Source organism: Halichoerus grypus, chromosome 1, assembly GCF_964656455.1.
Source record: "Halichoerus grypus chromosome 1, mHalGry1.hap1.1, whole genome shotgun sequence".
Taxonomy (NCBI): Eukaryota; Metazoa; Chordata; class Mammalia; order Carnivora; family Phocidae; genus Halichoerus; species Halichoerus grypus.
The window spans coordinates 87,713,785-87,736,623 of NC_135712.1; the positions used below are offsets into that span (position 1 = coordinate 87,713,785).

General features: G+C 39.6%; 1 long non-coding RNA gene across 1 annotated transcript in view; it reads left to right on the forward strand.

Moving 5' to 3' along the window:
• The first annotated feature begins 479 nt into the window (after positions 1-479).
• Positions 480-22,839, forward strand: part of LOC118553802 (uncharacterized) — a 50,486-nt gene continuing 28,126 nt past the window's right edge. Inside the window, exon 1 of the long non-coding RNA XR_004926213.2 lies at positions 480-625. This is a non-coding gene — a long non-coding RNA (uncharacterized LOC118553802). The remainder of the gene's footprint in view (positions 626-22,839) is intronic.

Genomic DNA, 22,839 nt, shown 5'->3' on the forward strand with positions numbered 1-22,839 from the left:
CTAAGGATTAATTGGCTTATATTTTGGCTTCTCAGTGATTGTTACTGAAACTACTCTAACATTTTTTTTTTCCCTGACATTTTTATAAGCTGAGTGAATATGTGGACTTTGGCTTTCCCTTAGATCTCCTTGATCCCTTGTAGTGTGATATCTCAAGACTCTCTCAGTTTGGTTTGCTACCGTACTATAAGACTTAAGAAGTAAGAACTATTTATTAAGTTTTAATAGCCTTGGACCACATCACTAGTCTTCTATGCTCTCTGTGTGTCCTTTTCTCCATGCTCACATCTTTTCAAACAAGGATTTGAGAACAAAACCAATTTTCCATTTCTGCAGGCTAAGAACTTCCCTGGTAGAGAATACTATAGGTCTTACCCTAGCTGAGGGGTTATTGCTGTCTGGAATTGAGCCTTCATGGACGGTCTTTAGTCTCTTCTAAGGATCTAACTGGTCACTTCGCTGTTTCCCCAGTTAAGGTGCCTGGTGCCCTGAAACTCCCTGTGAATTTGCTGGTGACCTCACTCATCAACCTTTGGGATAGCAGTCTGTGTTCTGCTCTCTGCTTTTTGATAAGAGGTACTTGAAGATCTGAGCTTGGCTCATAAGGAGGCTTCCCAGGCAAAAGGTAAGTTTTTGCAATTGGCACTACTGGTAAAGCTTTCATTGTGAAAACATTAAAAGCCCTTGTATAAGCAAAGAAGAAAGCTGTCAGGGTAGCTGGGAACTTTTGCCACCTTCCCTAAACCACGCATTAAAGATTGACCGTGAACTCCAGTCATAGGCTAGGAATGAGAGTAGTATTGTAGAGTTATAGTGTTTAGTTTTAAGTATATATGGATATTTAAAAACATTTATTTCTTCTGATGATTCGATTTGCTGACTTTGTTCTGAATTTGACAGAGAAGAGCAACTCTATTACTTCAGTTGAATGTAATTTGTAGATAATTTGTGAAATGAGAGGACGAAATAATTATTGGAAGTTTTTTTTCTTCATGGTGAGCTATTTTAGGATTTTTTTCCTATACTGTGAATACAAAGATTTAAAGAAATTTAGAAAGGTAAAACCTAACATCATTAAAGGTGAATCTGAGTAAAGAGCAAGATGAGCAGTAGCACACATTAAGGGTTATTTGTAGAGGGCTCTTTCTTACAAACAAAAACAAAATATCAGCAAGAATTTTTATGTGCTGTTATTAAAACAAAAGAAACCCTGAAATAACTTGTCTCCATATTGCATCATAAGATCATAAATATAGGGCTTTGCAATAAAAGGTGACATAATTCTACCTTTTATTGTTTTAGTAAATTTATGGAAGAGAGTGGAAAATATTACAGAATTATTGCACATCTTTTTAAATTTAGTTCAGTGATTTTTTCCCCTTTATTTCTTAGGACCTGTCCTATCTGATCAGCCGGCCTATTACAAATCTCTCCATTCCCTTTGCAAAGTGTGATCTAACAGTAATGCAGTATTTACTCCTAATGATTCTAATTAAGCTTGAGAAAAAGCCAAGATTGAGAATCAAGAACCTTGCCTCGAAATCTGATTTTGGGGAAATCATTTAATTGATCTCAACTTTTGTTTCCTCGCTTATAAAATAAGGGCTTGAGTATAAATGCAGTAAGCCAAACTTCCTCAAAGTGTGGATGGGGAAAGCTACGTCGGAGATGTGATCTGTGCCTTACCACCCGCACTTAACACGAAGGGACCGTATGACCGTATACCTTGGTTTTGAGGCCCCGGAACAATAATTCTGAGACTTTAGTGTGCCCGAGAATCTGTTCTCTGAGGACTTATTAAAAATTCATCTTCTTGGGACCCATTACAAAGATTTTGACGTGGGAGGTCTGGTGTGCAATTTAGTAATCTGCATATTCAGCAAGTACCTACATGCGTCTGATACAGATGATCTTGGGACACCCTTTGGGAGCCTCTGCCTTGAAGGCTACGTGGGTATGGATAAAGCAGATAAGTACCCAGAAGCCACCAGTTAATAAGATGTTTTCTCACAAGTTTTTTGGAGCTCAGCAGATTTTGAGCTTAGTAATTGGTTGAATTTCTGCTAGGTGTGCTTTTGGATGGAAGTTTAGCTCCAGGCAGAGGGCACAGCCGGAGGGGCTCTGTTGTATCATTTAATTCTGGTTAAGGGAGTGTGGTCTGGTGATTTCCTTCTAGAAGGCTGGCTCTGTCAGTTCTTGCTATGTGATGTGAGGCAAGCTATCTTCCTATGGAAGCCTCTTTTTTCTTGTCTCTAAAAAGGAGGTGGTATAATACATTTTTCATGGTATTGTTACAATAAATGCATAAGATAATGCATGCCAAGCAATGAGCAGAGTGCCTGGAATGTAGTGATGCTGAATAAATGATAAAGTTATTGTTGAAGGTAATAGGTGAGACACTTTGACTTAGTAATCAATTTTTAGTACAATTTAGCTTTCGATTCTCAATTTGTTCTTTAAGCATCTATTAATTAACTGTTTGATGTTTAATGAACAGAGCACTCTGATGTGGTGTGGTTGGGTTACATGAAAAGAAGAGGTAAATACAAAGATGTCCTCAAAGGGAAGTGTAGGCTAGCTTGGTAGATGACATCAACTAAGATAAGGGCGTGGAAACTATGGCAAGATGAGGGAGGAATTCAGTATAGCTTGACTCTGGACGCATCTAGACTCAATTCCAAACTAAGAACCTCCTCAGGTCTGAAAATCCCTGGTCCGGGGTTATGAAGAGGGACTGATGGGAACCTTTCAGTAGTTCTCTTATAACAGAAATTTCCTGTTGTAATGCGTATCCTACTCTGTTATGACTTTCCCTGTCACTTGTTTGGGTAACGAAGGAAATGTTTTTAAAATAAAATAAAATTGAGGAATGATCCTTCTCTTTTTATTTATTTAAGTAATTTATTAAACAGAATTGTGAACAATCAGTGGGAATAAAAAAAAACAACAACACAAATTCTTAACACAGGTGGACAGTGGTGTGGGGAGAAAAGATTTCTTTGAATTTAACAATGCTTTCTTGTGGCGTTGTCTCTGGCAGGTCTTCCTAATGAGAGAACACTTCCTTTGACAGACTGCTCAATGCCTTTGCAAAACATACAGGAATCACTACCTGGTCAGAAACACAGACTAAGTAGATAATTCTTCCTGAAAGAAATAATCTCTTCTCTATGTATTTCAGAGGTCATGGTAGAAGGGAAAAAACATTAAAATAAGGTTAACTAGATCTGAGTTTCACAAGGCCTGCAAAAATCTGCAACCCAGAGATAAAGAATTCACATTTTATTGTAAAGAAGACAACATTGGTTAAAGACAAGACACAGTTACTTCAGTTAGAAACAGGGGTCTTCAGAGAGGAAAAAGGGGAATCAGAACTGTCTCTGTTTCCTGACCACTCGGCAACTCCTGCCTGCTTCATTAACATTGGGCAACGTTGTACTTCTAATTAAGAAGTCATTTAAAATAATTTGCAAAGAGCAGGGACATGTCAAGTGTGAAAAGTTCCTCATAGAGGAGCACTTCAGGGCTAATGATGATGAGACTGACAGCAGTTTTGGGGCCTCAGAATCTTATTCCAGCAGCTTGAAAGAGCACCTAATTAGCACCTATGGTTCTGTTAAAAATAAAATAAAGGAACCAATATATGCTCCCGGGCCAGGTAATTTTCAGTGGCAAAAAGCCTTCATGTGCTCCAGGAATCTTGCTATTCTAAATAAACCAATCAATAACAAGGGCAAATTCTATTAACAAAGCGATGAATACCTCAGTCGAAATTACAAAGATAAACAGCTCAAAAGGGAAAGGAAGCTGTCAGATTTCTGGGTAATCATGTAAACCAGTAGCAGGTATTCTCTAAGATCAACTTGGATTGTTAAAGAATTTTTGTTTGTTAAAAACCAAAAATTTTGGCTTCTTAAAGAATTTATATGACACATAACATACCGTCTTTCGTGGATAAAGGTGACAGTGGCCTCTCACTTTAGAGTAGTCTCATTGAAAAGACTTGTGAGTCAGAAGAATCTCTGCTCAAATTTTTAATTTGTCACTCACTAAATGAACGATACTGACTCTTCTTTTAAACTTATCTGATCTTCAGCTTCTTCATCTGTATGATGGAAATAGTAATGCTTATTTCACAGAGCTGTTGTGAGGATTGGTTATGATGTATCGTGGGTAGTAAAAAATTGTGGCCGTTATTATTCATGTTGTCCAACCTTGGGGATTCATTCACTCAACGACTATTTTTTGAGTGCTTATTCTATGCTAGGCCCTGTAGGTTCCGGGTGGCATTGTCACAAAGATTTGTACTATCTACCTTATTGTGTAGGTGATAATCAATGAACATATGTGAAGATGAAGATGGCTATTTATTTTTAACATTTAGGCTATGGAGATGCTGTTTTATGGAACCATTGGAATTCGTGAAAATTTTCAAAATATGGCAAATATTACCATTTTTGGAAGCTCCTATAATTCATTATCCCAACTGCCTCCTGGAGGGGTAGAATGTGACTTTCATCCTCCAAGAATAAACTTTTATTAATATTGAAGATATTGATCTGAATGTGCCACGGATTCTGAAGAAGTTTTCCAAGATGAATTCTCAAATTGGGTTAGTCATGACCCTCTCATTAAAGTAATATAGTCTTCTACTTGCATTTCAGAGAAAAAAGTTCATTTGGATTTCTATAATCTGTGTTGTGTATTTAAAACTTAGACTCAAATCGTAGCTCACACCATCGGCAGAATTAGTATGGATGGGGCTCTATTCTGATTCCAATCTTAGCGGAAGGACTTGAGATAATTAATGGTACCTTAGGAATTCTGCTAATTATACTGGCCAACCAGAAAATTTAGTTATATTCTGTTTTAATTTCCTCATTGATAATTAGGAAATGAGTGTCTTGTACCTACTAGGATTAGCGTTACCTATATTTTAACCTTATATAGATAACACTTAGCAGTGTTCTCAAACTTCTGTTGTATCAGAATTACCTGGAGGGCAGTGTTAAAACACAGATTTTGGGGTTGCAACCTCCTGAGTTTCTGGTTCACTAGACTGGGGTGGGGCCAGAGAATATACAATTTGAATATGTTTCCAGGTGATGCTAACGCTTCTGGTTTGGAGGCCACACTGCGAGATCCACTGGATAAGCATAATCCAGTATAGTTTTTGTTTAGTGGTACAATTACGTTAGTACTAGTATGCTAGTATTCATATAATACCCTAGAGCAAAATGCTTTCTCATATAGTCTCATTTTATCCTCCCAGGAACCCTGGGAGGTAAGCATTATTAGATCTGATTTATAGATGAAAACTGTACTGTAACCGTTTTTGGTTTTTCTTTCTTAATAGGCTGTGTGTTCTTTGAGGCCAAATTCTATATCATATTCAGTTTTGCATCCTCAACACATAGCAGGGGTCTGGCAATAAATATTTGTAGAATGAATAGCAGGATTTGTCCCGAGTCACACAGGGAGTTTGTGGTAGAGGCCAGTTTTGAACCTGGACTCCTTAAATCTTAATCTTGTACATTTCTACTCTCGGGTCTACAGATCAAAAGCAAATGTGCTCTCATACTTGAGAAAAGGCAGTCGTTTTTCTGAAATCCTGGGTTCCAAAGCCTGGCTAGCCAAAGTGATTACTATTTGTTTTGAGCTATATTGTTAACCACTGAAATGCAACAGATCAGTTATGTCTCACCCATTTATTCTTTCCAAGACTGCTTTGCCACATGCAGGCCGTCCTCACTTTGCACAGTAGTTCAGGATAGTAAAGTGACTGTGCAAGCTGAAACCATAAAAAGTGATTTTAATAATCAATGGGGAAAGTGGAATTATTTTTTTGTCCAAACATTAAAGATTGTCATACTGTCCATTATAAATGTACAGGGAAAGGAAAAATATAGTAAGACTAATATTCATTTAATACATTGCAACTTAGAGCATTAGAAGTATTGAGAACTATTCAGTTCAGAATTGTTTTATTTCTTTGTAAATAACTTATCAAGCATTGTTTGTACAGCACTTGGCTTTCTCATCATATAACTCAAGACATGGAGCAAGCATCTTTTTTATGCCTCAGAAAACTCTCCTATTCCTTTTTAAGTTTGGATCAGTTTCCAACATTTTATCCCTTGTACTTTCAACACTGTAAAATATCTCTGAGAGTTTTTAATGTGAAGATTTTTGCTGGTGTCACTTCCTCTGGGACATCTTCATCCTTTTCATCCCAACCACTTTCCTCATTTATATTGATAAGTTCTCCTTCATCAAATTTTCTGGCTGCATACCTAGTCTCTTGTACAGTAGCAGCAACATTCCCATGGTCAGCTATTTCTTCTGTAACTCTTTGGAATCTGGGTGTAAATTTCACAAAAGCATCTTTATCTGAGCTACAGCTTCACCAGATAACATTAATCAATTCGTGCTGACTTATGAAACAATGAAACTAGCCTTTACTGGCAGTGAAAAGTCCTTTTTCAGTCTCCTAGTAATTATAGTTTTCTTTCAATGTGGCAGCTAACTTCACTGCTTTGTCTTCAGTGCTAACGAAACTGATTGGGACTTGTTTTTGATTACCATCTTCAGTGTAAAATAAAATGGTAAATGCCTTATTTCAACCATAAGTGGCTTTCTGTTCTTAATTCAGTTTAACTAAAACATACTGAATTGACTTTACCTTGTTTTTTATATTCACCGGACTTTTTTCAGTATGGGTTATACTGCACCTTCTTGCAGCCCTAGAAGTCGTTCTATCTTCATGAACATTTTCTAATTAATAACAATTTTACTTTTTTTTTGCTACATTTTCATCTTTGTCAGTTCTTTTGATTACCCATTTTCGTAAAATGGGTTTATCACTTGTCGAAAAGGAGAAAACACAACCACACGCTTTACCGTCTGAGTGTGAACTGAATGGCAGATGTGGCTCGATGAGGAACTGACAGACCGTGAAAGGAGCGATGTGGTCAGTCATTGATTGTGATGCGCATTGGTTTCCGTGCGGTGATTTGTGCACTGAAGAGCTAGCAATGAAGTTTGTACTTTATACCTTTACTATACTCCCAGGTGACTTACTGTATTTGAAATTTGAACCACGTTATTGGGAAATTGATGTTATTTAACTAAACCATGGCAAATAACTATTGTGCATATCGGAACTGTGCAATGGGAGGACTGCCTAAAGAAGAAAAAGTTTATCTCGCATACGAGAGGAAAACTATTTGTGTAAGTTCAGAGCCATCCGCTGTAAAAATAGTGCCTCCAAATATTTTCTAAGTTTTTTAAAGAAACAACTTTCCTTTTGCCCCAAGGTGGACTGATTAAATTAAGAAACCTGATACACATATTCTAATATCATTTAAATATCTAATGTATTAGAGAGAGAGAGGGGAGAGATGTATAAATTCCTGTTTGTTTTTAAAATCCAGTATAACTTAAATCAACCTGTAGAGATAATTTAAATGTTGGAATATACAAGGACTATGCTGAGATTTGATTATTTAAGTTTTGTGCTACTCTAATCTTCTTCCCGTGATGTTTCTTCCCCACGAGTATTTCAGTGGTTGTAAATAAAATGGATAAATTGCTCAGCTAGACTAGGTGAGCTTGACTCTCTGAAGGAGGGGGAATTTGGACCGAAAGATCATTTGTCTAAGTCCTTGAGTTTTTATTTTTTTCTATGTAAGGATTTTATTTATTGTGCTATGCACAGTACAGAACAGGTGGAGAGGTCTCTAGGCATTTATTCATTCACTCACTGCCTACCACAGTGCTTGGCACATATTTGGCATCCCATAAACCATTTTATTGAGCCTCTACTGGGCCCTGGGAATGCAAAGATAATTCAGACACGATCTTTGTGGGCACAGAATGGAGCTCCCTGTACCATGCCTTTCTGCTGAATCTCCAGTATTGTACAATGATAATACTAATGGAATTTTTAATTTATTCAGTGCCTGCAGTGCACCAACAACTCTTTCAGACCTTTGCTGACATTATTGCTGTAGTTATCTGAAGCCGAGATTGGAGATTTTACTTTCAAGGTGGTTAACTCACATGTCTGGCAAGTCTTGCTGGCTGTTGGATAGGGGCCTCTGTTCATCTCTGTTGGCCCTCTCCTTGGGGCCACTTGAGTCGTCTTACAATATGTCAGTTGCCTACCTCCAGGGAGAGTGATCCAAGAGGTCAAGACAGAAGCTGCAATGTTCATTATGCCTCGCAGTGAAAGTCACACGTCATCACTTTCTCAGTACTTCATTGGTCACATGGGGCTAGCCATGATTCTGTGGGGGAGGGCGCTATATGAGGGTATCCATGCCAGGAGTTATTTATATCTATGAGACACAAATTATCATCCCATTTCATAGATGAGTAAACTGTGGTACAACTAGTAAGTGGTAGAACTGGGATTTGAATGCAGGCATTTTAGCTCCAAAGTTCATACTCTTCAGCATCATGCTATCAGGTAAATTATACTTTAATTTTGGCTGTCATTATTAGATATGGTTTCCATATATGCTGGGAATTTATTAGCTCTTTATTCTATTTTATGGGTCTATTTGTCATCCCTATAGCAGCAGCATGACACTGTTTTTGTTATTATAGCTTTATAATTTTTGTGTCCGGGATGATTCCTCAACTTTATTCTTCTTCTTTATGAGATCCTTAGTTATTCATGGATCACTGTACTTCTATGAACATTTTAGAATAGTCTGTAATAGTCCAGGAAGAACCTTGTTGGTGCTTTGATTGGAATTGCACCGAATGTATAGATCAATTTGGGAAGAATTGACATCTTTAAGATATTTTGTATCCTTTCTTCAAACATTTGAGTCTTGAATATGGTATATATATCCATTGACCTGTCCTATCTTTTCATAGGTCTGGACACCTTTCTATGAGTTCAGTCAGGACAGTAATTGGCTCCGTTAGCTTTTTTTGTGTGTGGCTGTCACTTAATCTTATTTGCCGCTTTAGTCTTCTGCTTGTTTTAAGTTCCCTAATTTAGAAAGAAGTGTTGCTTCATTTGTACTTTGTCATATGGTAACCTATAGTTCTTGGAAAATTCCTGTCATTCTTACTTTTCTATATTTACACCCCTTTATATGCTGAGAATACCCTGAGACCACTTCAACTTCCTGCTTATTGAACACCGACCCCAGGACCCCTTCTCACCTCTCCAGATTTTTGGAGGTTTTTCAATATGCTTTGTCAGATCTGCCAGGAGGAAGAGTTGGGTAGAGGTTAGGGGAAGGAGAGGTATGTTGAGAAGGTTGGACACATGGGTGAGGAGGTAACAAAAGCCATTTGGTTAATGGTCTCTAGGCCAGTGACCACTGCCAGGAAGGTTCATTTGGGCATAGAGTCTGAATGTCTTTTATCCTTGGAGCTCATACTTATCATATTCCCCATTCCTCATCTCATGCCTCTTTAGTATTCTAGAGTGCCTGGTAACCCATGGAGAAACAAAGACTCAATCACCACATTCTTGTTTTACAGTATGAAAGCACATTTCTTTGATTTCATGTTATGTAAATGACTTAACATTGTTCCTTAAACAATTGACTAAATATAACAGTGCAATTTCTTATTTATGAGGAGTTTTAATAATTAAGGAATGTAGCTTTGGAGGAGTGGGGGTTAAATCCTTAAGGTCACATTAATGCTGAAAGCTCTTAGGTACCATATAAGTCCCTATATAGCACTTCAGTGAACTGAAGGAAGCTGTTTAGATCTCAGCAAAAACTTTCTGAACCCTTAAATCTGTCCCATTATTTACCATTTATAAGAAGTCCCCAGTGAAAGGGGCCACTATACATACAAGACTAGGGTATTTTATTTTATTTTTAACATTTCAGCTATTTTTAGTTAAAGAAAAACAGCTAAGGTATTTTAATCTTAATTTTGCAATGGCTCTAACCTTAACAAGGGATTTTAAAAATACATGTTAATAATGAAATCCAAATAACCTAGGGAGAGTCCTGTGGTGTTCTAGCAGCACAGTCATTGTGGGCAGATTTCCTTGTGAAACTTTAATGCCTGTCCTGGGAAAGACATTGAGTACAATGCTGACGGAAGGGGAAAGTTCTCACTATGTGAAGTATCTCCATTGCTATTCAGTATTTACTGGCATAATAGAAGCTCTTGGGAACAGATATTCCCTTGTATGTGTTAAGCCTCGTTTACAGCCAAAATTTCTTCAAATACTCCATTCGTGTTCAAGTTGTAGGTGGAAATGCAGCAGTTCTCTAAAAGGGCAAATTCTGGGTGTATGTAGGAGTATTTGCTGTTTCAGTAGCTTTTTTAAAGAGCAATTATTTTTACTTCTTCAGTCCCTCTCCCCGTGTTTAGCTCATAGCCCTACATGTAGTTCTGTAAGACAGAAGACATGGGGCAAAGGAACCATTCCCAGTCTCATGCTTTTGTTTGGATATGTGGCATCAAAAAGAACTGAAACTTCAGTGCAGCTTTTTAAAGCCTGACTTTTATAAATTTGTGTGATCCAGAGCAGAGCTGAAGTTCATTCAGCGCAAATTGTACTCTCCTCCTTTCCTCTTTGGAACATGGCTCACAAGTGGAAGGTGTGTTGGTGATTACCTTCAGTTTCAAAATTTTTACTTGAACTTTTTCCCATCCTTGGATCTAGAGATTTTTCTTTGGAGGGTCCTAATGAGATGAGTGGGTTAGGTACGTAGTGCTTCAGTAAATATGGACCCCTTAGATATAATGCAGACAGAAATGGGGCCTAGCCTTGTCTACCGGTGCATGCACAGGCACCAGGGACCACCCTTGGAAACAAAGAACTCATCACTTTGAGTTGAATGCCACTGTGGGACATTGAGAACTGGAATGTGGTTAGCTTTTTTCACTCTAGAAACTTATCATTGTTGCCATCCTTATCTCGTTTAAGGAAGAGATTCCATGATTCAAAACTTGGATGTATTTCATGTACCACAGTCATGTTCTTCCCTCCCTCCATCCCTTGCTTCCAAAAGGAGCGGAGAGACAGGAAAAGAAACCCAAGGGCGAAAACGCCAAGTGTGTGATAGCCAGACTGGTGGAGGGAAGAATGTGGGGGAGGGCAGGTGGTGGATTTTGTGGGCAGTGAAAGATCTGCCTTCTGGTGATGTTGTACAAGTCAGCTAATCCTTGGCTTCAATCTCCCTACATGCAGATTTAGAGATTGAAATTTGGGTCCTTTCTACTCTAAAAGTATATGATGTCTTAATTCCTTCCAAGGTCTCTCTCAGTGTCCTCCTGGCCTAGCTACCTCAGATGTCACCGGTGGACCCTGGAGCTTGTCAGAAAGGTAGACTGTCAGGCCCATTCCAGAAGTATAGAATCGGAATTTATGTTTTACCAAATTTGCTGGTTGATCCATGTGCCTATTGCAGTTTCAGAAACTGCTCTATGGGAAGGCTGTTATTATCTTGTTTTAGGTTAAAAACAAAAAAACCACTAACCAGCCAACCAACCAAACAAAAGATCTTAGAGATTCACCTATTGGTAGGTCTCTTCTGTATTGTAGGATCTTTGGACCATGGGGGAAATGTTGAGTGCCCATAAATACTCGGTATGTCCAGTACTGTTTGTACTCCAAGCCTATGCCCTGTGGGAAGGCTTTTAGGTTTGACATCCATCTGGTTCCTCAGTGAAAGCATACAGAGACTGGTCTCTGGTTACTTGGTTCATTGGTCCTCCTCAGAGTAGGAGGCTCATGTTCATCTCATCTTCTCTTTATGGTATATCACATTAATGAAGCACTTTCATGCCCTCTGTTTTTCACAGTAGTCCAGAGCAGGAGGCAGGGCAGGCACCATTGCCCTCCACTGAGCGAAGAGCTAAGAGTCAAGTCTCTGAAGGTCAGAGCAGCTGAGTAATAGACTGGAGGTCCCAGGGTCTCCTCCTCCAAGTCCTGGGCTGCCACACCCTTTACAGAGAGCACATACTTCCATTAGAGCTGCATATTCTTCCCAGGGCTTATAAAACCCTTTTTCTTGCAACATAAGTAGGTTTCATGCCTATTTTATAAGATCTGAGACATAGGGAATAGAAAGACCACAGGCAGAACACAGGCTCCTGAAATCCCAGGCACCAGGGTAGCACCACTGGGCAGCATGACCTCTCTATTTATACCTGACACGCACCTGGGGCGTTGGACTGTTCAGCACAGCCGGATTTCTGGCTGCACTTTCTGTGGCTCCCCACCCAGCTCAGCTATCCCAGGACACCTGACAGCCTGGGAACTGGGGGTGAGGGAACTCTGGCTTTTCCTTCTCAACTTGCTTTTCTTTTCTTTCATCTTATGAGATATGATTCCCTCCCACACATGGTTCCTTCCCTAGTTCGCATATTTTACTTGTTTTAAGAAGCCAGAATCAATATTTTGCTACCCACTGGTCAGGCTGTGAATACATTTTTATTTCCAATTCTTCCTTCCATATAGGATTCTGTAGGGGGTCTAATGTTTTTTTTTTTCACCAAGAGGAGGAACATACAAAGCTGTCTCCTAATCCTACCTATGTAGGACTGTGGCTGGATTCAGTTCTGCTCTTGAGGAGTGTAGTGTTTCCTGGGCAGAACAGCTGGAAATTGGTCAGTTAAAGGGTCTTGTTGGCAAGATGTTGAAACATGAATCATTAGCAGGTTTGCTGATCTTTTGACCCGCACCCCCTCTAAAAGCTGATTAGAATTCTGTTTTTGGTCTGCTTTGCCTTCATTTAGGTATACATTTCATGCTTCCTAAATTATGAGAATTTGGCATGTCCAGCTAATGAATCTGTCAACATTTTGGAGCAGAGTTGAAGTAGGAAGGTTATGTCAAGTTTTTGTGACTGTGAAAAATATCTACAAGGTTCCCTCTGAGACAGTATGAGAGCCAGTAGCGGCTGTGAGGAGTCTCCCCAAGGGAAAGCTCATGGAATTACTGCCACATATCGAAGAGAACTACTGTAATCAGAACCACTGACTGACCTTGGGGACTTGATTTTGTGGTGAGATACTTTCTGTGATCCATAGGGTGTTTCTCTGAATGAAAAGTAGATCCTTTATGGCAACTTAGTATTAGTTTCCCTCAAAAGGGGTATGGGCAAAGGTAGGAAAATTCTGTTGTTCTCTCATTGTATGTATGACCTTGAATTTTAGCAATTTGTGAGCAATAGAACTTATTTACCTGCCTCAAAGAGATAAATTTGGTGCTCTATGCCCACATAGTGGGCATTTGGAAATGTTTCTTAGCTAATGATACAGTTTGTTTCTGAGGCCAAGTTTGGAAGGGAGTTTTGTTAGCAGAGATGTACTACCTAAAAATTATTGCAGGTGGTAATAATAATTCCAGGAAGCTAAGCCACTTTGGAACATCATATTAAATAGTGAGTAGAGAAAAGTTTTTGAGAATGCATAGATGAACTTGTTTTAAATAGGAGCTGACAAGGTGTTGATATATGTTGAACCAGTAAAACAGTGAGTTCTCCTTACTTTTTCCCAAGGCCAAGAACTTTATTGAGTGAGGGCGAGGGGTAGAATTATTCTTAGGCAGATGTTTTCTTGAAGAATTTTTCATTTCTCCTCTCCTGTTGATCTATAGATACAAGACAGGAGATTTTAGATATATTGGAGCTGGTGTTATCATTCTTCTACAATTAGGATAAAATCCAAATTCTGTGATATGGCCTATAAGACCCAATATGATCCATTGTTTTCTTATTTTGCAACCTTACGTTTATCCATTTTCTACCTGCTCATTTATTCCTTTCTGTACTGGCCTTTCCCCCACTCCTTGAATGGTCTCACAGTCTTTGAACCCCTTGGACAAAGGCAGGTTCAGGACAAGTATCACTTTTCCAGAAAATATTTCCCTGTTCCCCAATCAGAATTAGTCTCTCTTTAGCACAATCTCAAGCATCGTAATTTTCTTTAGAGAACTAATCAACACATACATATTTGTCTGATTTTTTTTAAATTTCAGGATGAGCTACAAAGAGAAATATGTGTGTGTGGTCATATTCTCTTTGGAGAGTTTAAACACTGGGAGGTCACTTTTGGGAAGCATGGGAACACATCTCAAGGCTCTCGGGACACAGGAGGAGGACGGGAGTGTGGTACTGACTGCTACATTAACCTACTCTCCTCTAATTCAACTCTCAGCCTGCCTAGTGAGAAATAGGGCCAACACTAACTGTGTTACAAGGGTATTGTGGGAATGTAATTGGGGAAGATGTTTCAAGCATGGCACTTAGCTGGTTCTCAGCCAAATTCTAACTTCCTTCAGAAGGTTGCCCTGGAGAACTTCTTCAGAGAGCTCTGTTTCGTGACAGGGTAAGACAATAGATACTTCCATGTTGGTATAAATGTGAGCCTTGAGGATGAAAATCACACAGACCACCTTCGTGGATAGCAATTTGGTAATATATTCTAAGAAACTCCAAAAGTTCCATACCACTGATCCTTGTGATTATGTTTCTGAAGATCCATCTTGATTTTAGTTAAAGATGTAGAAAAAAATTGCATTTGATATTCATTGCCACCTTATTGCAATTAGAAGTTGGAAACAATTTAAATGTCCAATGGTAAGGAAATGATTTTATAATGTGTGGTGTATCCACAGGATAAACTATTAGGCAAACACTATAAATAATGCTTTTAAGGAATTAAGAATATGTGAAAATGGTACAATAATGTTAAAAGAGTGGACTATAACATTATATATATGACAATACCAATTTTATTTTAAAAATACAAGGTAGCATATTAAATATTAAGAATATTTAGGCATTTATTAAAAACTTCTGTGCTGGGTATTATGCTGAGGAATTTACACACACTAGCCCCGAAACAGGTACCATCATCATTCACCTATACATGTGAAGAACTCAAGACTTAGCCTTATTAGTAATTTCCCCCTAGATTCTTAATTACCAGAACTGGAGCTGGACTTTGGACTGCTAAGTAGTCTTCCAACATCCAAGCATGTCACCTCCTCACCTATCTATCCATTCTGTCTATACTGCCACAGACAAATCATCTGGAAACATAAATCTGATTATTTGATTTTTCCATGCTGTTAGGATAAAGAACAAAATTCTTGTCTACTCTATAGCCTAAGCTTTTAACTACAATTGTTCATTGTTTTTCCGGAGAATAGTGTTGTTTTCTATTTTTCTCTAGTGGGGAAATCACAGATTTTTTTAAAATTTTCTTCTTTATCTTATTCTGCGTTTCCAAGTCAATTAACATATATTGTGTTTAAAATGGGAAGCAGAGTGTGTATAAAGGCAAAGGTGGTGATGATCTCTAATAAATTATGTTTATTTTTTAAAGAAAGAAGCCCTGCGCATCAGGCTGTGACCAAGAAGGCCCCATAGGGTGGCATTGAACCAGCTACCAAAGGAGGGGGGCACAAGGGGTTCTTTGGGGACAAAGGCTAATGGAAGCTAGAAACATTTCACTGGAGCCATAGCTAAGGTTTTACCTGTGAAGTTAAAAAAAAAAAAAAAGAAAAAAGAAAAAAGAGAAAAACCCTTAGCGAGGAACTGCCTAATCCAGTCCCTCTGCTGATGGGAAGACAGCTTCAGGGAGGCCTCTGCAAAAGCACTGAGGGCACGTACTGCATGGAGCACTGGGTGTTATACGAAAACAATGAATCGTGGATCACTACATCAAAAAATTAGTGATGTATTGTATGGTGACTAACATAACATAATAAAATAAAATTAAATTAAAAAAAAGACCACTGAGGGGAAAAATGGATGGAAAGCACCCCAGGGAGAGTGAAGTTTGTGTTAGATTACGTTCACTGTTCTCTTTGTCTCTGTCTCTGTCTTTCTTTGTCTTTCTGGAAGAGGGTCAGCTTCCATTATTAAGCTTAGCTCCCTGACAGTGTTGTAATGTCCTCAGATATGTAGGGATTTTAGTAATCACCCGAAATTACTCTTCGTAAACCAACCCTTTACTAATTCAACAAATGTTTATTGAGTGAATTCATATCTGTCACCAGTACGTATATCCTTACATTTTAAATGTCTCCATCCAGGGCCCCTGGGTGGCTCAGTCAGTTAAGCATCTGCCTTCGGCTGTGGTTGTGATCCCGGGGTCCTGGGATCGAGTCCCTCATTGGGCTCCCTGCTCGGGGGGAGCCTGCTTCTCCCTCTCCCTCTGCCCCCTACTCGTGCTTGCTCTCTCTAGTGCTCTCTTTCTCTCTCAAATAAATAAATAAAATCTTAAAAAAAATGTCTCCATCCATTCCCCTCCATTCCCTGGTAGCCATTCCAGTCCGAGCCCCCTTCTACGACTGTGGTAGTCTCCTAACGGACTCTTCTATCCACATGTACCATCTCCTCACCCATTTGTTCCTTCTCTGTCTGTACTGCAGCAGAGGAATCATTCTGAAACATCAGTGTGATTGATTCTATGTCTCCTTGGTTCTACAAGACCTCCTGCAGGATCTGATCTCTGCCATTTCTCCGGTCCTTTGCTCATCATGTGCTCCCCTTGCTCCCTCTGCTTTGTGTGCACTAGCCTTGTCAGAATATGCATGCCGTCCTCTCTTCTACCCCCAGGGACCTTCACCTGTGGTGGTGTTTAGCCTGGAACACTCTTACTAATTCTTTCACAACTTAACTCAGTGGCTCCTTTCCCAGGGGAACCCCCCTGATCTTCTTTCCTAAAACATTTTCTTTTTATTTTATTTCATTTTCTTCTATTATATATCCTGAGTGCTCCTTATCCAATAGTCATGCCAGTTGTATTTTGACATTGGCTCATTTTGCTGTGATTATTTGGTTCATGTGTGTTTCTCCTGCTAGTTTATAAGCTCCTTGAGAGCAGGGATCATGCATAGTTCACCATGAGATACCCAGTCCAACATGTGGCCTGCAACACATTAGGTATTCAAAACATATGTGTTGGATGAAGGAACAAATGCCTAGTGTGTGCTAGGCAGAGTATCAGATCCTGGTAATGAAACCTGAATAAGACATGGTACGTCTCCCATGAGCTCATGATATAGAGAAGCTATAGTTAAAGAGTTATCCTAGTTGAACATGCCGATTGCTATAACTGAGGTATGAACCAGGTCCTGTAGGAACTCGGAGGAGGTGCATCTCAGATGCAATGATTTGTCAGGGAGAAGCTTCTTGAGAGAAGTTTTAAAGAACAGGGAGGATTTATTGAGGAAAAGGCCTGGGAAGGAGTTCGGGGTAGGTGAGAGGCAGGCCCCATAGAAGGAACAACACAGGAAACCTGGGCAAATTAGGTTCCAGGGAATGCAGGTATTGAGCAAGTGTCATCTGTTTCCTATTATCAGGAGTAGAAGTCTGAACTCTTGTGCCCACTGCACCTTAGTATCAGACTCTCTAAGGAAAACACACTAGAGTCAAGCACTGCGTGGAACATGTTTTACTCACATAGAGAAGAGACAGAGCAAAATCAGCTTCAGTAGTATTCGCTGGTCCCCCACAGCCAGCCAGTCCATCCTGGCGACCAATATAGGGCAGTTGGCCTGCCAGCATCCTTCCTGTGCTGTCACAGAAGAACCTGTCCTCTCCTTGAAGGGGACAGATAATGGCAGTGGGTTTGGGCGGGTGCCACATGATGCACACACTTAAGCAGAACGAAGGAGCACGTGTTGGGTCTGACACAGGGAAAGGTATTCCCACACAAGGTGACAAGTCCAGCATAGGCTGTTTGGACTCCTCATCTCTTGGTGAGGAAGTGTTCCAGGCTCAAGGCCCATTCTTATATGGCCCAGTGGTATCAAAAGATGGCAGGCAGGGGCCTGCTTTTCCTAACAGAATGATGTCCCCATCCCATATTGATCTATTATATCATTCTATAGGAGAACTCAGTTATCTTTCCAGGAAAACTAATGTTTTTGAAGGAGTGAAAATTCTGGGAAGAGCTTAGACTGTAATTCAGTTGAATCCTGAGTGTTAGAAAAAGGGTCTGGATATATTTCTTCTGTATAATTGAAGTTTTATTTTTATTAAAAACACATGTTGGTATGTAAGTAAACAAATTTGTATCCTTGTCGTAATGAATTATCTCTTTAATCTTATAAGTAATTGGAAGCAATTGGAAACTGGATCAGTCTCCATGCATTAAACTTGTTCTGGGTGTACTGCAAAAAGCAGGATCTACTATCTCTAGACTTTAACTCCCAGGTCCTGATCTCAGCTTTGACATCATACATAATTTCAAATAAACTACTTTTTCCTATATTGGTGTCTGAGTTTCATAGAACTTTCCTCCTCCATCTATGCAGTGATTAAAAGCACAAACTCTAAAAAGCACAAACTTCCAAGGTTGAAAGCCTGTCTCCACTAATGAGTGGCAAGAATTAGGCAAGTTACTTAAACTGTGTGCCTCAGTTTGCATTATCTTTAAAGTGGAAACAACAATATTACCATATACGGTCATTATGGAAACAATATTGCCATATACAGTTGTTATGAGAATTAATATATGTAAATTTCTTACAACAGACCATGCACTAAATAAACTTTATTTATACATATTTAAGTGAGCAAAAGCTTTTGTCAAATTTTAAAGGTTGTGGACATACAATCACCAATTAAAGACTAGGATAAGTATTCATTATGTATGCAATATTTAAATGAATTTCAGGTTAGGTGGTTTTTCAGAAAAAGTTACTGACAAAGCTCACGAGATTGAGCTTAAACGTCTTCAAGTTAGAAGAGGCAGCACTGGGGGTGGGGATTAAGTAGGAGCTGAGCGAATAGTAACCCTTCTTGGAAAAGGCGAAAGAGGCTTGGAGATTCACGAGGTCTCATGTATGGATTGGTCAAAAATTGCAGGGCTCCAAGCTGTGCGCTGCCGGCATCCCAGCATAACCCACGCGTACTGCGTGCCAACAGTGTGACGCCTGCTGGACACTCTAGATGATTAAGGCATGGCATCTGCCCTTAGAGGGTGTAATTTAGTGGGGAGCACCTTAACATTTCCACAAACACCACTTCTAAACCACATACATTGTAAACTGTAGTTCAAAGCAATATGCTGGAGAGATTAATTCCAAGTGGCAGGAAATGGGAACGCTCTCTGAGAAGACAGCGCTTGGGTTCACCCTCGCTTGGATGAGGAAGGAGAGGATTTCAGTAGGTGCTGTCATGACAGGGGGATATTACAGATAGAAGGAATGGCTGAGATCAAGGCCCGGTGGCAGGGAACTGAACAAATTCAAGGAACAGAGGGTGAATCAGGCGATAAGACTATAGGGTTGAAGGAAGTTATAATCGTTTGTATATGAGGAGAGTCTGGGATCTTGTTTATGCTTATTTATTCCTGGCACAGGAGTGCAAACCTAATTTGCATAATGAAATCTTGACTCATATATCTCTTTCTTCTTATCATTTGCCCATTCTGTTTGTCCTTTTTCACCCCTCAAGTTTATGCTTTCCTGGCATAAAGACTGATTGTAATTCTTCTCTAATAGGAGACAACCGGGGACAGACAAGGAGGGACTAAAAGATTGTGTAATCAAAGGCAATAAAAAGATTCATTTGAATGGGTGTCTAGTTCAGAATTCCCAAATTGCATTCTTCTGCAAATACAAAATAATGTGTGGCTCCTCTCATGTGCTGGGCAATGTCCATTATCCTATCTGTCTTCCTTTATCACTTAAGTTCACTCCATGGTAACCACTATTTTAAATCCATCTGTCTTTACTAGAACCATTTTCTCTTTAACTGGGACAAAGGAATCTAAGCTTATAGCTTCCTGCAAACAGCATGAAAACCTTTTAAATTACACAGTGTTGATGGATTTTCACCCCTTCCTCTAAATACAATACATATGCTATCCCTGGGGTTCACTTAATGCTTCCTTACTGATGGTAGAACTGCTGCTTCGCGCAGACGAGAGCCAACACACTGCATCACTGCACACTCTTGCTCAGATTGCAGTCTAACCCGTGAAGCCGAAATGGAAAGTCTAAGCCCCTGATCCTGGCGGCATACAGCATATTAAATACTGTGCTCGCTAATGTTTCTCCTCTTGAATGTGAAATACGTTTGCGACTGCCTCCAGATTCCAGTGTCCTAAGTGGTTGGGTGATTCTGAATTGTGTACCATGGACAAGCTGCAGAGGGCTCAGGGGAGAGGCTTTGAAAGAAAAAAAATCATGTGAATGCTGAAATGTTCCACCTCCGGGAGAGTCTTTAACAAGAAAGCCTGCCTGCTTTGGGCTAGAATGAAGTTACCGTACTACGCTTGCCCCTTTCTGGAAAAAAAAAAAAAATCCTAGCAGCCAGCCTGCAGTTCTTGTGCTGGTTGCATATAAAACTTTGTGTATGATAAATTTGACGAGAAGTGTTATTAAATGAACATAAAGGACCTTGGATTGGATTGCTGAGAGCCAAGAAAACAAAACAAAACAGACTGAGGGAAATAATGTATTTTGCCACAGACTATTATGTGTACCTGACTTGACCACTTCCAATATTGTGTTTATATCCAATAGTATAATGATTTACGATTTGGAAAATGTTTTCACCCGCCTTATCTTGTCTGAGTCTTGCAAACATGTCACAGAGAAAGGCCAGGCTAAGATATTATCTTCATGTGACCTATGGGGAAACTGAGGCACAGAACTATGTGCGTAGTTCTCTACTGGCTACATGGCTAGTAAGAGACAACACTACGCCTAAAACTTAGACCTTCTGATTTAAGTCCAATATTCATTTGACGTTGCCTCTTATCACATTTATCACATTGCCCTAGAGCTGAAACTCTACTGCCTCATAGAACCGTTGTAAAGGGAAGGCACCCTTCCCAGGATCTTCTGAGAAACCTTCTCTGGCCACAGTAAGTTCCCTGTTGGTTCCCATATTTATTATGTGACCCTCCAAATTTGGCAAATAGTGTGGATTCTCTTGTTTGCTATTTTTAAAATCATTTTCTTTGTGTGTTGACTTATCAGAATGCAGGCTTCCCAAGGGCAGGTATAACATTGTTGGACATGTAACAAGCATATAACAGTCACTTATTATAGTGAAAACTGTGTAAGGGCATAGAGAATGTAACTTTACCTCGAGGAAAGTGGTGTATTAAAGTGCTTTTTACACTTTTTCCCTGTCACTTTGATTCTCTTAAACATCATCAACATGATGGAATACATTTCCTGACATGTCCAAATTAAAAAAAAAAATTTCTTTGGGTAGTGGCCTGTAATCTTTTTTGGGCTTTGAACAACTCTGAGAATATGATGAAAATTATGTGTTTGTGTGCAAATCCAGGATGGGGACAGAAAGAGATCCATGGAAGCCCTTCTTGGGTCATAATTAGGGACTCCGATTAAAAAAAAAAATAATGTGTTGCTTGAGAGTAGCCACTTCCAAGCATAACCTAGCTGCAACAAAAGAAAGGAAAAACGTCACCTGCCCTGAGATTCCCATGGAGTTCAACCAGATAGATGGTCCCCAACTTTCACTTTCCTTCTTGTACACTTCCCAGTCCTCCTTACCTTGTTTCTGGTAAGAAGAGATCATAACATTCACCTAAAAATTCTTCATCTGATAGTCCTTTATTACATGCCTTCCACATGCCAGAAACAGCTACAAATGGAGATGCAAATCCTTGAGATGCCTTCCCTGTTCTCAGGAGCCTCACAGTCTAGAATGTGTATTAAAAAGTCTTTAAATTCTGCCCAGGGTGGGGAAAGGGTAAGACTTGCAGGGAATCTTAGACTTGGGTGATGAAATAGGTGGGAGTCCTCCAGGTGGATAAGAGAAGAATGTACAACATTCCAGAAAGCACTTAGTGGCTCATGCACAGATTCAGAGACATACAGAACACAACCCATTCAGGCAGGGCACAGTACTGGTTTAAGTGTGTGCTTCGAGATGAGTGCTGGTGAGGAGGTGGGTTGGTGGGAAGGTAGCCCAGGGCTCAGATGGTAAAGTGTCTTAAGACATAAGGTATGTATTCTTTGTTCTACCAGTGCAAATACCCAGTGGGGGAAGTTAAAATCTCTTTGGAGATCCTTTGCATTATGACAGGGTTAGAGTTATTGCCACTTGCTACTCCTGGCTACACAAAAGGAATTATTGGCTCTTGTCATAACCCAGATGCTAGAAACACAGCCATCTGAACAAAAAAAAGCCTGCCTGTCCATTGCTAGATGTATAAACTATAAAAGCTCTTCAGTGCAATAAGAACATTTCCTCGGATTTTTGAGGATGTTAACACAGCTGTTTATAAACATTATCAATCCATAAGTAGCAGGGGCAAGCCACAGAGTGATTTATCTGGCTGCCTGAGCATTTTGAAAAAAGTGTTGGAAACATGGTAGATCGACACTCCTGCTGATATTTTAAGTAGCAGCCAGAATCTGTTTGCAGCTGAATGGACATATAGTCTCTGTCTGATTACTTATGCATGATATAGCTCTATGCTGAATCCTTGCCATTTGCCTGTTTAATTCAGTGACTGTAGTGGAACTATACTCTTTCTGTTCATTTATTTATTCTCCAACTGGTTGGCAGTCCAAAAGGCCAATGCGTGCATATCAAAGTCTTGTGGGTAAGTGGGTCACACTTCACTGGAATCATCTTTGTCAATGCTTCTCTCTGCAACCAGCTCCAGTAAGTACCAAGTTGTTATATGTATTCAGAGAGTGAGTTTTATTCCCTCACCACTTAGCTGCCTTAGGATTTGGGGATGCAAGCTAAAACTGTGCCTCATCTGCACCTCCCCCATGCTTTGAGGACATAAGATATTAAGTTATTTTACCTGGATACTGTGTAAAAAATGTCCTGCAGAAGTCACGTCTCTTAGTCCTATGGACCTTGTCTCTGCACCAGATGATTCTAGGGTTAG